The 15698-nt window shown below is 39.3% G+C and overlaps 1 protein-coding gene across 1 annotated transcript in view; it reads right to left on the reverse strand.

Annotated features, from left to right (window-relative positions):
• The window catches only part of STXBP4 (syntaxin binding protein 4), a 247610-nt gene that overhangs the window by 49873 nt on the left and 182039 nt on the right, over positions 1-15698 (reverse strand). The gene's annotated exons all lie outside the window — the stretch shown is intronic.

Here is a 15698-nt window from a genome sequence, read left to right on the forward strand (position 1 = left end):
CTCCCTTCGTGGAAGCCTGTCTTCCCCTCTCAAACTCCATCTCTCTATTCCCTTCCACTCAGTGTAGAAGCTGCTTTCCTCTCCTGGATTCCATCTTTCTGGATTCTCTCACTCAGTGTGAGAATTAGCTGTTTATTTCTCTCTCCTCCTGTTTCTATCTCTCTCTCTAAATAAATCACTTTCTACCAAAAAAAAAAAAAAGTTTCATTAAAAAAAATTTGGCCCTATAACCGTAACTACATTCTAAGAAAGTTGATGATTAATAGCATGAAGACTTTTTCAAATCTGCTAAGCAACTTGGTAGTTTTGAGTATTCAAGAAGGGGAGAAAAACTAGGTAATTCTGCAAAACAGCAGAAGAATTTAGAGTCTTATGTGACAATCATAAATGAAAGAGCTGAGAAGAAACAAAGGTGAAAGGTTAAGAAACGTAGGTGCTAGTGTGAGAGAGTAAGGTTATGAGTTTAGCAATGTGAATCTGCATCTCTGGCCCCACCTCCATTCCCTCAAATGTTAGTAAATTGAAGTATACTGTGTTTGTCTAGCAGAAAGTAAAAAACTGATTGTTCTGTGTCAGTGGACATGATGTAGGCTGAAGGCTTGGAATAGGAATCTAAAAGGGATTTTGACTTCTATAGGCTATATGGAGCAGGTGGTATCCACCGTGACTTCTAGGATTTCCCCTAAAATGGACTTTCCTCTTGTCTTTGAGTTTCTTTCTGGGAAACTCCCCTCAGTGTAAACCTGAGACAAACCTTAGTTTCTCTGTGATGAGTGAGGCTCTCTGTCTTATCACATTACTATTCCCACACTGGTAATAGTGAGGTGTTACAGCTTAAAATGACAGAAAGCATGGTGGTCTCAGAATTTAGAAACCAGCCTTTTGATAATGATTGTGTCTCAAATGACTGTAGAGTTGGTCACCTTACCTGTAAAATCTCCATTTCCTCATCTCTAAATTGAAATTCTTTTAGACTGGTGGTTTGCAATTATTTTCGGGGATTCCTTTGTTCAAGCAAGGTCTTAAATACATACATAAAACAAGTAAAAAGAACTCAGGTTGAAGTGGAGGGGTGAACAGGGGCAGAAATCTCACCCAACTTCAAACTCCCTAAGAAGGTTTCATAGAATGTGGTTTGACAACCAGTTGACTTAAAAGTTCCTACAGTTCTTTTAGTTCTAGCTTTTTCCTTATGCCATCTTTCAGTCATCCCCAAAGAGTAGCTATTTAAGAAAATATGACTACTTTTCCCCTATGGAGGTGGGGAAAAGAGAGTGGAAGAAAGATCCCATTTACAAAGGCCTTATCAAGTGCCAGACATAGAGGGAGGCACCTCCTTAATTTTCATAATGGCTCTGTTGAGTTGGTTTTGTGCCCAATGGAGGAGGCTCCTGAAGCTCAGAGATGAGTATGTAGCTCAAGGTAACATAGCTAGCATGTGGCAGGGCTTCAATTCAAGCTCAGCTCTTTCTGACTCCACCATTAGACATGGAGGTGGTGAGTAGACAGTGGGCACCTTAGTAAATGAGACATAGGTTTGAGTCAAGGAAAATGCCATGGAATATTGTGTGGTATAGATATATACAGTTGACCCTTGAATGACACTAGGGTTAGCAGTGCCAATATCCCCCAACTCCTGCAGTCAAAAATCCACATAGAACTCTTGACTCTCCTGAAGCTGAATTACTAATAGCCTACTGTTGACTGGATGCCTTACTGATAACATAAAGTTGATCAACATATTTTGTATGTGATATATATTATATACTGTATTCTTAAAACAAAATAAGCTAGAGAAAAGAAAATGTTAAGAAAATCATAAGGAAAAGAAAATATATTTATTACTTATTAAGTGGAAGTAGATCACAATAAAGATCTTTTTTTTTTTTTTTTTTTTTTTTTTTGAGACGGAGTTTCGCTCTTGTTACCCAGGCTGGAGTGCAATGGCGCGATCTCGGCTCACTGCAACCTCCGCCTCCTGGGTTCAGGCAATTCTCCTGCCTCAGCCTCCTGAGTAGCTGGGATTACAGGCACGAGCCACCATGCCCAGCTAATTTTTTGTATTTTTAGTAGAGACGGGGTTTCACCATGTTGACCAGGATGGTCTTGATCTCTCGACCTCGTGATCCGCCCGCCTCGGCTTCCCAAAGTGCTGGGATTACAGGCTTGAGCCACCGCGCCCGGCCCACAATAAAGATCTTCATCTTTGTCATCTTCACATTGAGTAGGGAGAGGAGGAGAAGGGGGAAGAGGAGGGGTTGGTCTTGCTATCTCATGGGTAGCAGAAGTGGGAGAAAATCCATGTATATGTGGACCCAAGCAGTTCAAATTAGTATTGTTCAAGGATCAACTGTATGTAATTTTTTGCCTTCAGATTTGAACTCATTTGTGTGTAGTTTGATATAGGAACGTCTGATGAGATGCCTGCAGCCCAAGGATGTGCTTTCTTTTAGTTCATGGTCTAAGTTCTTCTTTGCTTGGTTACCTATACTCACAAGTCTGGCTGGAAGGGTTGGCAAGAAGCTATTAATTAGGCCCCTTCCTTTTTTTCTTTTCAGTGCTCTATGGATCAATATGAGACATTTATTTATTTCTGAATTACTATCATGCATTTCCACTTTATCCCAAGGATATTAGAGAAAATAGTCCCAGTGGTAGTAATTCTTGGCATGAGTTAAATGTGCAAGATGTTGAAAAATTTCCTAAGAGATGAGCAAAATTGTATGTAGTTTTGATTTCATTATCATTATACTGATGATTGGTTTTGGTTTTGGGGAATGTGGAAAGGTCTACAATAATAACAATCACAATCATATTGCTAATGAAGCGCTATTTAGTGTGATTTTATATATCAACTTGACTTGGTGCCTAGATATCCCATTAAACATTTCTGGGTGTGTCTGGGTGAGATTAACATTTGAATGGATAGAATGAGTAAAACAGATTTTTCTCCCCGTCCTCATGGGGTTAGGCCTCATGCTCCACTGAAGCCATGGATAGAATAAAAAGGCTGAATAAGAAAGATTTCTTCCTTTCTGTTTTTGAGCTGGGGCATTGATCTTCTCCTCTACTTGAACTGACCTCAGCTGTCTTGGTTCTTAGGCCTTCAGACTTGTACTGAAACTATACCACCAGCTCTTTGGAGTCTACTGTAGCTTGCAGATGGCAGATCATGGGAATTCACAGCATCTATAATCATATGAGCCAATTCCTTACAATAAACCTCCTTACATGTGTAATACTAATATCTATATATCTCCTATTGGTTCTCTGAAGAATTGTGACTAATACAATAAGTGATTACAGTATTGCAGACACTGCACTTAAGTGCTACACATAACTTATTTAATGGAATCCTTCACAATCTTATAAATGAGATGTCTTTGATATTTGCAATCATATGAGGATTAGAGCAGTTGAGTAACTTTGTTAAGGCCATATAGCTTGAGTGGGGGACATTCCCATAACCAAATGCCATGTGGCTTTAAGTAGATCAATGAATGTATCTGAATTTATGTGTTAAATGGGGACAATAATGCCCACCCTGAAGAACTGTCAGGAGTAAATGAGATGACAGATGTAAAGTACTTGGAATAGGGTTGGGTGCATGGTAGGGACTTGGAAATAGTAGCTTTTGCTACTTTATTTCTTACGTGTGTTAACAAAATTTAGAGGCTTTGCAGCTTGTGGAATAGATCTCATTCCTCTAACACGATATATAACTAACATCTGAATTTGATCATTTGTTCATCTCCATTAAGCTGCAATGATATTTCATGTTATCCTTGGGAAAAATGTGATTTCTGTGACATTTAAAATTCTGCACAACCCAGAGAGAGGGAGGAGGCACACATTTGAAAATAAGAGGAAATCCTGGTTAGACTGTCATTAGACAACTCCAGGTTGCCATAATTTAGGGAGCGGAACAGCTGCAAAGGTCACCAGGAGGTGCTTTGTTTCCCAAAAGGTGTTTGGTATTTACTTTCACTCAAGCATGTTCCTTCTGCTCTGATAACCATTGTCATCTTCCATTACAATAAAAGATGTCAGAGGGATTTTTACAGGCATATGGCATTAATTTAGTTTTCCCCTCTGCGGTCATAAGAGAGTTTGAAAAATGAAAACAAAACAAAGCCCCACTCAGCCATTCATCAATTACTCTTTATTGGACAGCAATCATGTGCCACACAGCCAGGAAGACAGAATCTCCATTTAGAAAGTGATGGAATGAACAACCTCCTTTCAAAGTGCTGGCTCTGGTGTGCTTCCTTCTCCATTTCCTCTCCAGTCTTTGCAAAATGAGTCAGAGGACTACATAGATTTCCTTTGGGAATTAACAAGATCAGCCACATTTTCTTTTCATTATGTTATTTGGAATTATGACTGTGCTTTTTGGTTGCCAGAGCCTGTTCATGTCCATCTACCACTTGCAATAATCCAGTGAGGTAGACAAGACAGGCCTGATTATTGTTGTTGAGCAGGTGAGGGAACTAGGCTCACGGAGGTTGAGACACCTGGCCAGGGTGTCACAGCCAGAGGAGGGGCCAGTCTGAAAATTCCCTCCAGTCTTTTTCCTTGCTCAGCTGTCCTCTACACTTGGGAGTTTTAAAAACAAAAATTATTATGCCATTGCCCTGTGTATTATGCCATTGCACTGTGTTCTCCAGAGAAACAGAACCAGTATCTCCATACGTATAGATATAGGTACAGGGATAAGAGGGGATTTATTATGGGCATTGGCTTGTGTGATGATGGAGGCTGAGAGGTTCCATGATATGTCTTTGTAAGCTGGAGAACCAGGAAAACAGAGGGTGTCATTTGGTGCCAGTCTGATGTCCTGAGAACTGAGGGAGCCAATGATGACTCTCTTCTAAGGCCTAAGAACTAAGAGTGGAGATGGGGATAGGATGAGGGTGGGGCTGGTGGAAGACCCAATCTGAGTCTCAAGGCCTGAAAGCAGGACCTTTGATGTCTGAGGGAAGAAGAATGATGTCCCATCTCAAGAAGAGCGAGAGAGGATTTGCCTTCCTCTGCCTTTGCTCTGTTAAGGCCTTCAGTGGATTGGATGATATTCATCCACATTGCTGAAGGCAGATCTTCATTTGGTCTACTGATTCAAATGCTAATCTTTTTCAGAAACACCCTCACAGACACACCTAGAAATAATGTTTTACCAGCTATCTGGGTATCCCTCAACACAGTAAAACTGACACATACAATTAATGATCACACCCTACTTAAGATCTTTTGTGCCTCACCTTTACTCTTAGGTGACTGTAGAGATTTCTTAACATAGCTTATGAGGCCTTTTGGCATCTGAGCCCTGCTTACTTCTCTAGACTTATTTCAGGCTATTCCTACTGTCCACACCTGGTTGCCCACCTGAAGATGTGCTCTGGTTACATGGTTACACTGAACCCCATGGCACCACTCTGTCTCATCACCCTGTCATTACTCAGGAGGCTCTCTCACCTTTCTTCTCCTCCACAAGCCTTGTCAATACCTACTAATCATTTCCATTTCTGTCAAGGTGTAACTTCCTCCAAAAAGCCCTCCCAGATCTCTCTTTCCTGAGTTACATGCCTCCATTATGTGCGTTTGTCATACCTACTTCCTCCCCTGTGCTGAGTCTGCCTACTTCTCTGCTTCTCTTGATGGGCTGTAAGCTCTGTGAGAATAAGAACTGTGTGTATCTCATCCATGGGCAGCATCTGTGCCCCTAGAAGGTGGGCAATAATTACCCATCAAAGAATGAATGGTTTGTTTATTCACCCATTCTCATCTTTCTCAGATAGCAGACTTCTTGCACATGCATCAGGGATCACTGGATTAATCCTGTGCCATTTATTCTCCACCTGTCCCTCAGTCCATCTGTGATCTTGCCTGAGCCTCAGGAAGAAGTAGAACCCTATACATTGCCTCCCCTGGGCTCTCCATTGAATACTTTTGGGCTGGCTTCCTTCTAGCAACGGGAAACTCTCAAAGGAGAAGGAACGATGGGGGAGACAAAGGAGGGAGAGAGATTGGGATGGTCCCATCTCTTTCTGTCCTTCTTGCTTTGACACTATGTTCTGATACTAGCTGCATCCCTCTGCAATTACAGCTCTGGCAGGGTGCCTGGTCCTCTGCAATCTCATTCTCAGTGGTTTCCCCTTTAACTCTCAACCCTAAAGCAGAGAGATGGCTTCCAGCTACTGCTAGTTTCTGGGTGCTTCACCATCACTTGCCTGTTCTTTGACCCCTCACCACATATCTGTGAGCAGCGCCTTCATTTGGACCATCTGTGGCGGATCCTGTTTCCTGCAGGGTTTCTGACTGATGAACTCCTCTACTTGGTGCAGTAAGAAAACGATTTTCAAATAGCCTGGGCTGGTTTCTGTCAACTTTAGATTCTTGAAGTTAATTCTCAAGACAGCTCCAGATTGCTGCCTTATTATACAGACATAGACAAAAATTTCCAGAAGGCTTGCAATAAAATTTCCACTCTCTGCTTAATTTTCAGCATTTCTGCTATGAGCATCAGCAGGTGTCTTTAGACTTCAAAAATCACACTGTTCCAAGCAGATTTGGTGTCTATACATCTATATTATTCAGTGGTATAGAAGTCTCTCCCCTTGCTTAGGAACTACTCTGCAATGTTCTCAAAATTCCTCCCAGTTCATTCTGACTTGCTGTCATTTGACTCCACTAATGGTTCTCTTATGAAGGCCATATCTACACTCAAAAAATGTTGGAATGTAAGGACATTAGTGTAAGAGGAGTTGCAGATGCCATGTTTTTAGGTGTCAGCGTTTCCTTTTAAAATTCTGTGATCTTATAAATGATATTTTTTTAATAGAATAAAAGTTGTATTCTCTAAGAGGAATGTAGGAATGGAGTGAATTGTGATAGATAGATATCTGGGATCTACTACAACTTGGAGAAGACAGAGCCAATCTCAGATCTGAAAACCCTGGCCTAGAAACCCAAATCAGCAAAAGAAACAGTCAGTAGAGTGAATCAGCAACCAACAGAATGGGAAAAAAATTTTGCAGTCTACCCATCTGACAAGGGGCTGATACCCAGAATCTACAACGAACTAAAACAGATCTACAAGAAAAAAACAAGCCCATTCAAAAATGGGCGAAGGATATGAACAGATACTTTACAAAAGAAGACATACAGGAGGCCAAAAAACATATGAAAAAATGCTCATCATCACTGGTCATTAGAGAAATGCAAATCAAAACCACATTGAGATACCATCTCACACCAGTTAGAATGGCGATCATTAAAAAATCTGGAAACAACAGATGCTGGAGAGGATGTGGAGAAATAGGAACACTTTTACACTGTTGGTGGGAATGTAAATTAATTCAACCATTGTGGAAGACAGTGTGGCGATTCCTCAAGGACCTAAAAATAGAAATCCCATTTGACCCAGCAATCCCATTACTGGGTATATATCCAAAGGATTATAAATCATTCTACTATAAGGACAAATGCACACGAATGTTCATAGCAGCACTGTTTACAATAGCAAAGACCTGGAACCAACCCAAATGCCCGACGATGATAGACTGGATAGGGAAAATGTGGTACATATACACCATGGAATATTACGCAGCCATCAAAAACGATGAGTTCACGTCCTTTGTAGGGTCATGGATAAACCTGGAAACCATCATTCTCAGCAAACTGACACAAGAGCAGAAAATCAAACACCGCATATTCTCACTCATAGGCAGATGTTGAACAATGAGAACACATGGACACAGGGAGGGGAGCACTACACACTGGGGTCCATTGGGGGGAAATGGGGGAGGGATGGGGCGGTGGGGAAGTGGGAAGAGATAGTATGGGGAGAAATGACAGATACAGGCAAGGGGATGGAAGGCAGAAAACCACACTGCCATATGTGTACCTATGCAACAATCTTGCATGTTCTTCACATGTACCCCAAAACCTAAAATGCAATAAAATAAAAAAAAGACTTAACAGAAAAAAATAAAATAAATAAACAAACAAATAAATAAATAAATAAAAAAGAAAAGAAAACGAAAAAAAAAAGAAAAAAAGAAACCCAAATCAGATCACTTTGTGATTTAGGCCAACATAAACAGAGCCTGCGGTGCAGAAAAATTATAGGTGTGCAACGGGTATATAGGTGAAATTCGGGAAAGTTGAAGTTAGACAAGAAAATATTTGAGAATCACATATTTGACAAAGGACTTGTATCCAAAATAAAGAATTCTTAAAACCTAGCGCAGCAAGAAAACAACCCAATTTAAAAAATGGGCAAAATATTTGAACATAAATTCCACCAAAGAGGATACACAGATGACAAATAGGCAGATGAAATGTTGTTCAACATCTTTAGCCATGAGAAGATGCAAATTTAAACCATGATGAAGTATTGCTACATATCCATGAGAATGGTTCAAATAAAAAATAATGACAGTACCAAGTACTGACAAGGGCATGGAGCAACTGGAACTCTCATATACAGCTGATGGGAATGTTAAATGCTACAGCCCTTCTAGAAAACAGCTTGGAAGTTTCTTGAAAAGTCAAGCAGGCAGAATTATATTCTCCCCTATAAATGCTCATACCCTAATTTCCAGATCACATGAAAATGTTACCTTCAAAAGAAAACGGATTTTGCAGATGTGACTAAAAGTATAAACTTTGAACTGGTGAAATTATCCTAAATTTCATCAGGGTAGACCCAGTATGAGCAAGAATCTTTAGAAGCAGATAACCTTTCAATGTTGGGTCAAAGAGAGAGATATGACAATGGAAGAAAGGTCAGAGATGTTACATGAAAGGGACTGGACTGGACTGGCCATTGCTTGCTTTGGAGGTGGAGGAAGGGAGTCAAAAGGCAAATTCTATGACCTCAGGAAACCGAACCTAAGTGGATTCTCCCTGAGGGCCTCCAGAAAGGAGTACAGCCCTGCTGATAACTTGAATTTAGCCCAGTAAGAACTTCCTGACCTACAAAACTGTAGGATGATAAATTTGTAATGCTTAAGTCACTAAATTTGTATAATTTTTAAGGGCAGCAATAGAAAACCAATACACCACAAAATCAGGCAATCCTACTTGTGGGTATTTCATCTAGAGAAATGAATACTTATGTTCATACAAAAACCAACATGTTTACACAAAAACCAAAACCAGTATGTTATAATCACCAAAGCCTAGAAATGACCCAAATGACTTTCAGTGGGTGAATGACTAAACAAACTGGGGTATATCCATACAATGAAATATAACCCAGTAATAAAAACAAACTACTGATACACACAACAATCTGGATTAATCTCAAAGGCATATGCTGGGTGAAAGAAGCCTATCTCAGAAGGTTACATAATATATGATTATTTATATGATATTCTCAAAAAGGTCAAACTATAATTATGGAGAATAAAGCAGTAATTGCTAGGAGTTGGGGTGGGAAGGGTGTGTTATAAAAGCATAGTAGGAGAGAGCATTTGAGATGATAAAACCATTCTGTATCTTGATTATGGTGGTGGTCAAATATCTAAATATGTGTTAAAAATTCATAGAACTCTGCACTCCCCCCAAGTCACTTTTTTCTGCATAACTTAAAAAATGATAAATGATAACAACTCAATGACAAAACAATGAAACAAATCTCATGGCTGACACAGCTTTCTGGGAATTTCCAATCCTAGAGAATGAATGTATCACATACATGGTTGGGGAAGGAGACACAGATACTTCTCTTTCCTTTGTGCCCTGGAAGCCCCTCAACATCTTTCTAGGAGTATAAGGTGCTCCAACAGGGGTTCTGGAGACTTACCCAAGTCTTTTCCTTTTCCAGTAAAAGGAGGAGCTGGCTTAGATAAGCTCTATAGACATTCAGAGCAGGTAACTAGGACTCAGCTCAGTCCTTGTGTAGGAGCAGGGTGACCACATGTCCTGACTTGCCCAGAGCTGAGGGAGTTCGCAGGATTTGGGACCTCCAGTTTAAAAATCAGGGGTCCGTTACTCTAACATGACTCAGGAAAGTCATATAACTTATCTGAGCCTTAGTTTTTCCTTGCATGCAAAATGGAAATAATGCTTGCCCTATCTCACCAACTTATTATGAGATGTAAACTTTAAACTGTAACTTCTAAGTAAATGTGAGTTGGTGAGATTATTACTAACTTTTAAAAGAAACTGGACTTAGGGACAATCTTAAAATTTGGAAAAATAAAAGTACTATTAAAGGAAAGTATGCAGTTAGAGTATATGTGTTTATCTGATTGTAGTGTTGTTCAGGTTGAAGCTTCAATTTTGAGGTTATAAGAACATATGCATCCAAGAAAGTAACTTTTGTTTTTTGCAATCGGCTGAAGTTTTAGTTACCTGGATCCCAGGCCAGGCTATGGCAGTGAACCTTGGCTACACACTGAAATCATCTAGAATCCTTAAAACACAGGTGCCAGGTTCCTATTCTCAGAGTCAGATTTAATGGGTCTGGTGTTTGGCTAGGCTTTGTAAATTTTAAAATCTCTCCAAGTGTTTCTAATGTGCTAACAAGGGCCGCTTAATATACCAGGCCTGGTCATCACCCAAACGGGCTTGCACCTTGAAGATGGTGCAACTTGGAAGTTTGTTCTTACTACTAACCCAGATCAGTCAAAACTTACCTACAGTTAAGTGAGCTCACTCCACAAGAAAAAAGTCCTAGATATGCCTCTAAGTCAGGGGACTTCTGGATCTCAATAGGGCAATAACTCACATCTACAAAGAATGAGCAACAGTGACCCCAGTCACTCAGGGTAATAATACTATAGTTATTGCTGTTTTTATTAGTCAAAGGATGACAGTTCTGGATTGGGGAATGTATAAGTTTGCTAGGACTGCCAAAACAAAGCACACAAACTGAGCAGCGTAAGCAACAGAAATTTATTGTCTCACAGTTTGGAGGCTAGAAGTCCAAGGGCAAGGTGTCAGCTGGGTACTGCTCCCTTTGAATGCCCGGGGGGTAGGTAGGCGGGAGGCGGTTTCCATTCCAGCCCTCTCTCCTAGCTTCTGATAGTTCCTTGGCTTGTAACAACATAATGCCAATTTTAAGACTTCAATATACAAATTTTCGGGGGACACAGTTCAAACCCGTAACATGAGAGCAGTCGGTTTCCAGGTACATGGCACCATGTACTCAGGTGTACTCTAAAATACCATGATGGGGTATGGTCAGAATGGACTGGCATCTGGCCTAGTTCCAGTGGAGAGATAGGTATTCCCTGGTCAGCAAGGGAAATCTACAGGAGGTTAATTCACAGATTATTCCTTATAGATAAATCAGTAATCTTGGCTGAATATTAAGAGGTTTTAAAAACTTAGCCTTAGGCAAAATAAGAAATATTTAAAGGAGTAAGTTCCCCCTCAATAAGAATATCTAAGCAAAATCTTGATGAGCTATTGGCCAGGGGTGCTTTAGAAGGATTCTTTCATTTGAAAGCTGGTTGAACTAGAGGAACTTACACATTCACCTCAATTCTAGGATTCTGTGCTTCCTGCAAAGACTATTCAGAGGCACACCTGATATTTTGCTGTAGAGTTCTGCACCAGACACAATCTCTAAAGGAATGATACTTTAGACATGGCTCTAAGTCCAAAGAGTTGATGTGAAAATCCTAATGATGCATCAACTCTGCTAAAATCCATTGCTTGTTTTACTGCAAAAAGTTTTCAAGGCAGAAAAAAATAGGTCCAGGATCTTTGACAATGGCAAGATAAAGATGGTAAACTCAGATGCCCTGCAGGACTGCTCAACCAATGATACTGCTCTGAGATATTTAAGTTGACATCCATAACCATAGCATTGGCCCCAGTATTTCTCTGCATGAAACTTGGCCCTCCCCAGGGAATGAAAAAATAAGTATCACATCTGTGACAACTCTAGCATTTCTAGCAGGAAAAACAAATCCTGAATAAGCATCAAATGCAGTGAATCTGACCACACAATGGTAAACTAATTATTTCAATAAAGATTTTCATTTCAAAAAATGATTCTTTCTGTTGTTTTCACAATAATCAATTTAATTACTGACAATACAAGTCAGGCCTCACTCATGGCCATAGTGTAATCATTCACCTTTCTAGTCCCTATACCATTATAAATTTTCACAGGATTATACACAGAATTCTAAAGCAAAATAATCCTAGAAAATTTAAGTGGAAATAAAAATATATAATCAAATTAGACATACTTTAAAAAATATTTTGTACTCACATTATTATTATTATTTTTATTGCATTTTAGGTTTTGGGGTACACGTGTAGAACATGCAAGATTGTTGCATAGGTACACATATGGCAGTGTTATTTGTTGCCTTCCTCCCCATCACCTATATCTGGCTAGCTCTCCCCAACTTCCCACCACCAGCTGTCCCTCCCCCATTTCCCCCAATAGACCCCAGTGTTTGATGCTCCCCTCCCTGTGTCCATGTGTTTTCATTGTTCAACACCCACCTATGAGTGAGAACATGCAGTGTTTGATTTTCTGTTCTTGTGTCAGTTTGTCGAGAATGATGGTTTCCAGGTTCATCCATGTCCTTTGGATGAACCTGGAAACCATCATTCTCGACAAACTGACACAAGAACAGAAAAGGGTAAAACGGAATGAACAAAGTCTCCAAAAAATATGGGACTATGTGAAAAGACCTCATCTACGTTTGATAGGTGTACCTGAATGTGACAGAGAGAATGAATCCAAGCTGGAAAATACTCTTTAAGATATTATCCAGGAAAACTTCCCCAACCTAGCAAGGCAGGCCAATATTCAAGTCCAGGAAATACAGAGAACACCACAAAGATATTCCTCAAGAAGAGCAACCCCAAGGCACATAATCGTCAGATTCACCAGGGTTGAAATGAAGGAGAAAATGCTAAGGGCAGCCAGAGAGAAAGGTCGGGTTACCCACAAAGGGAAGCCCATCAGACTCACAGCAGATCTCTCAGCAGAAACCCTACAAGCCAGAAGACAATGGGGGCCAATATTCAACATCCTTAAAGAAAAGAACTTTCAACCCAGAATTTCATATCCAGCCAAACTAAGCTTCATAAGTAAAGAAGAAATAAAATCCTTTACGAACAAGCAAGTACTCAGAGATTTAATCACCACCAGGCCTGCTTTACAAGAGCTCCTAAAGAAGCACTAAACATAGAAACATAGAAAGGAACAACCAGTACCAGCCACTCCAAAAACATACCAAACGGCAAAGAGCAACAACACAATGAAGAAACTGCATCAACTAATAGGCAAAACAGCCAGCTAGCATCAAAATGGCAGGATCAAATTCACACACAACAATATTAACCCTAAATGTAAATGGGCTAAATGCCCCAATTAAAAGACACAGACTGGCAAATTGGATAAAAAGCCAAAACCCATCGGTGTGCTGTATCCAGGAAACCCATGTCACATGCAAGGATACCCAAAGGCTCAAAATAAAGGGATGGAGGAAGATTTACTAAGCAAACGGAGAGAAAAAAAAAAAAAAAAAAAAAAAAAAAAAAAAAAGCAGGAGTTGCAATTCTCGTTTCCGATAAAATAGACTTTAAAACAACAAAGATCAAAAGAGACAAAGGACATTACATAATGGTAAAAGGATCAATGCAACAAGAAAAGCTAACAATCCTAAATACATACAAGCCCAATACAGGAGCACCCAGATACATAAAGCAAATTCTTAATGACTTACAAAGAGACTTAGACTCCCACACAATAGTAGTGGGGGACTTTAATACCCCATTGTCAATATTAGACAGATCAATGAGACAGAAAATTAACAAGGATATCCAGGACTTGAACTCACACCTGGACCAAGCAAACCTAATAGACATTTACAGAACTTGGCACATAAAAAGACATACATTTTTATACGTAAAAAGTTGCTAGCATTTTTTTCTTATAAGACATGCTTCCTGTAGAGTAGCATGCAGAAAAATATAATAAATAAAACAGATATCACAAATAATACCATCTAATATTTTCTTCAGATCCTCTATGGTGTTTATATATACAATACTATTGGTTTTATGTTGTATACAGATGTTTCCTTTTATTACCACTTGATGTTGTATTGTGATACTTTCCTAGTATCATTAAACATTATGAAACATTTTATATCATGTTAGATACAATATTTGATTTAGACATTCCCCTGGCTTCAGGCATTTAGGCAATCATTTCTATTTTAAATCATGCTTTAACAAGTCTTTTAAACATTTTTTGTTTTGGTCTAAACTTGAGGTCATTTGTGAGGATAAATTCACAGAAGACATTTTTAAGGCTCTTGGTAGATATTCCAAGACTGCTTTCCAAAAAGTTTGTGGTGATTTATAGATCCTAAGAATACTTGAGGATATCTATGTCATGTACACTCACTAACATAATTACTGTGTTTTAAAAATATTTTGGTTTGATTATGTCTTAAGTAATTAATCAATAATTCTAAGGAAGCCTCATATCATAGGTGGGAAGGTTTGTCTGAAATCGGCAAGGAATAAGGTACTGGAATAGATTACTTAGGTAGTTTGCATTGTCCACAGCCTTAAAGATTCACTTTGCAGAGTAAATAATACAAAATTATCTGTCTTAGATTGTTTAGTCATTCAATTGCTTGAATGTCCAGGGACAAATCACTTGATCTTGTCTAAGTATTTCATGTTAGGGTTTTTAGAAATAGCTTTTAACACAGTTTTGATTGAAATAATTTTTCAGAAAGCCCGTTTCACTTGTTAAGGCATTTCATATTTAGCTGAATTTTAAGTATGCTATGGGATAAGCCAGGAACAAGGAGACTTGATTCTCCATACCATATTTCATCGATTCTAAGACACACATTTTTCACATCTAAGCATCTTTAGCATTTGGATGTATAATAAGCACTGCGAGTACTCTCAGATTCTTCTTCCACGCTCATGTACCATAGCTCCCTGTGCTTTCACTCTCAACACTTAGCACCTGCACCTGTTTGTTGGAGGGCTGTCCTCAGGCTACAAGAACAGGCTTTGACTGCATTACAGGCTGTAAGCACCTGGAAATTTACACCCACCCTCACCCTCATTCAATGACTGATTGTGCAGAGGTATAAATATTCCTGGTTCTCTGGCCTCTCACTTGAACATACTGTAGAACCTTTTTGTTTCTAGTCATCTCCAGAATGGGCTTTGCCTGACATCACACTGTTTGTAGGGTTTTTTCCCCTTTCCCTTTGGGTCAATCTTATTTCTCTATTTCCCTACTACTTTTCGCCCTTGGGCCACTTCCTAATTCACATAAATCCTCATGTCAGAGGAATTAAACATATTACAGGAAGCGTCTTACAATAAATGATGTCTTGCAGTTGCTGTCGGCCAGGCAGTCATAGTGATATGGTTGTCTTTGCCTGTGCATGTATGAATCTGGTTCTTTCCATGGTATGACTAGACTGTTACTCCTTTGCTTTTGGGTTAATAAACCATTTAAAGACTATTAAAGAAGGAATATAAATCCTGATACTTATCTAAAATTTTTCTATTAAGTCCTTTTGACAAGATTAAAAAAAAATGCCAGCATTAGCATTGTAGAATGAATGTCTAAGACGGAAAAATATCTGAGACTGCGGTAGAATATTCCTTTAAGAAATGCTGTTCATCTTGATGGCAGAGAGGGTGTTATTGTGAAAAAAATGTGGTTTATGACAACTCTCATT

The sequence above is a fragment of the Saimiri boliviensis genome, chromosome 17 (assembly GCF_048565385.1).
Source record: "Saimiri boliviensis isolate mSaiBol1 chromosome 17, mSaiBol1.pri, whole genome shotgun sequence".
Taxonomy (NCBI): Eukaryota; Metazoa; Chordata; class Mammalia; order Primates; family Cebidae; genus Saimiri; species Saimiri boliviensis.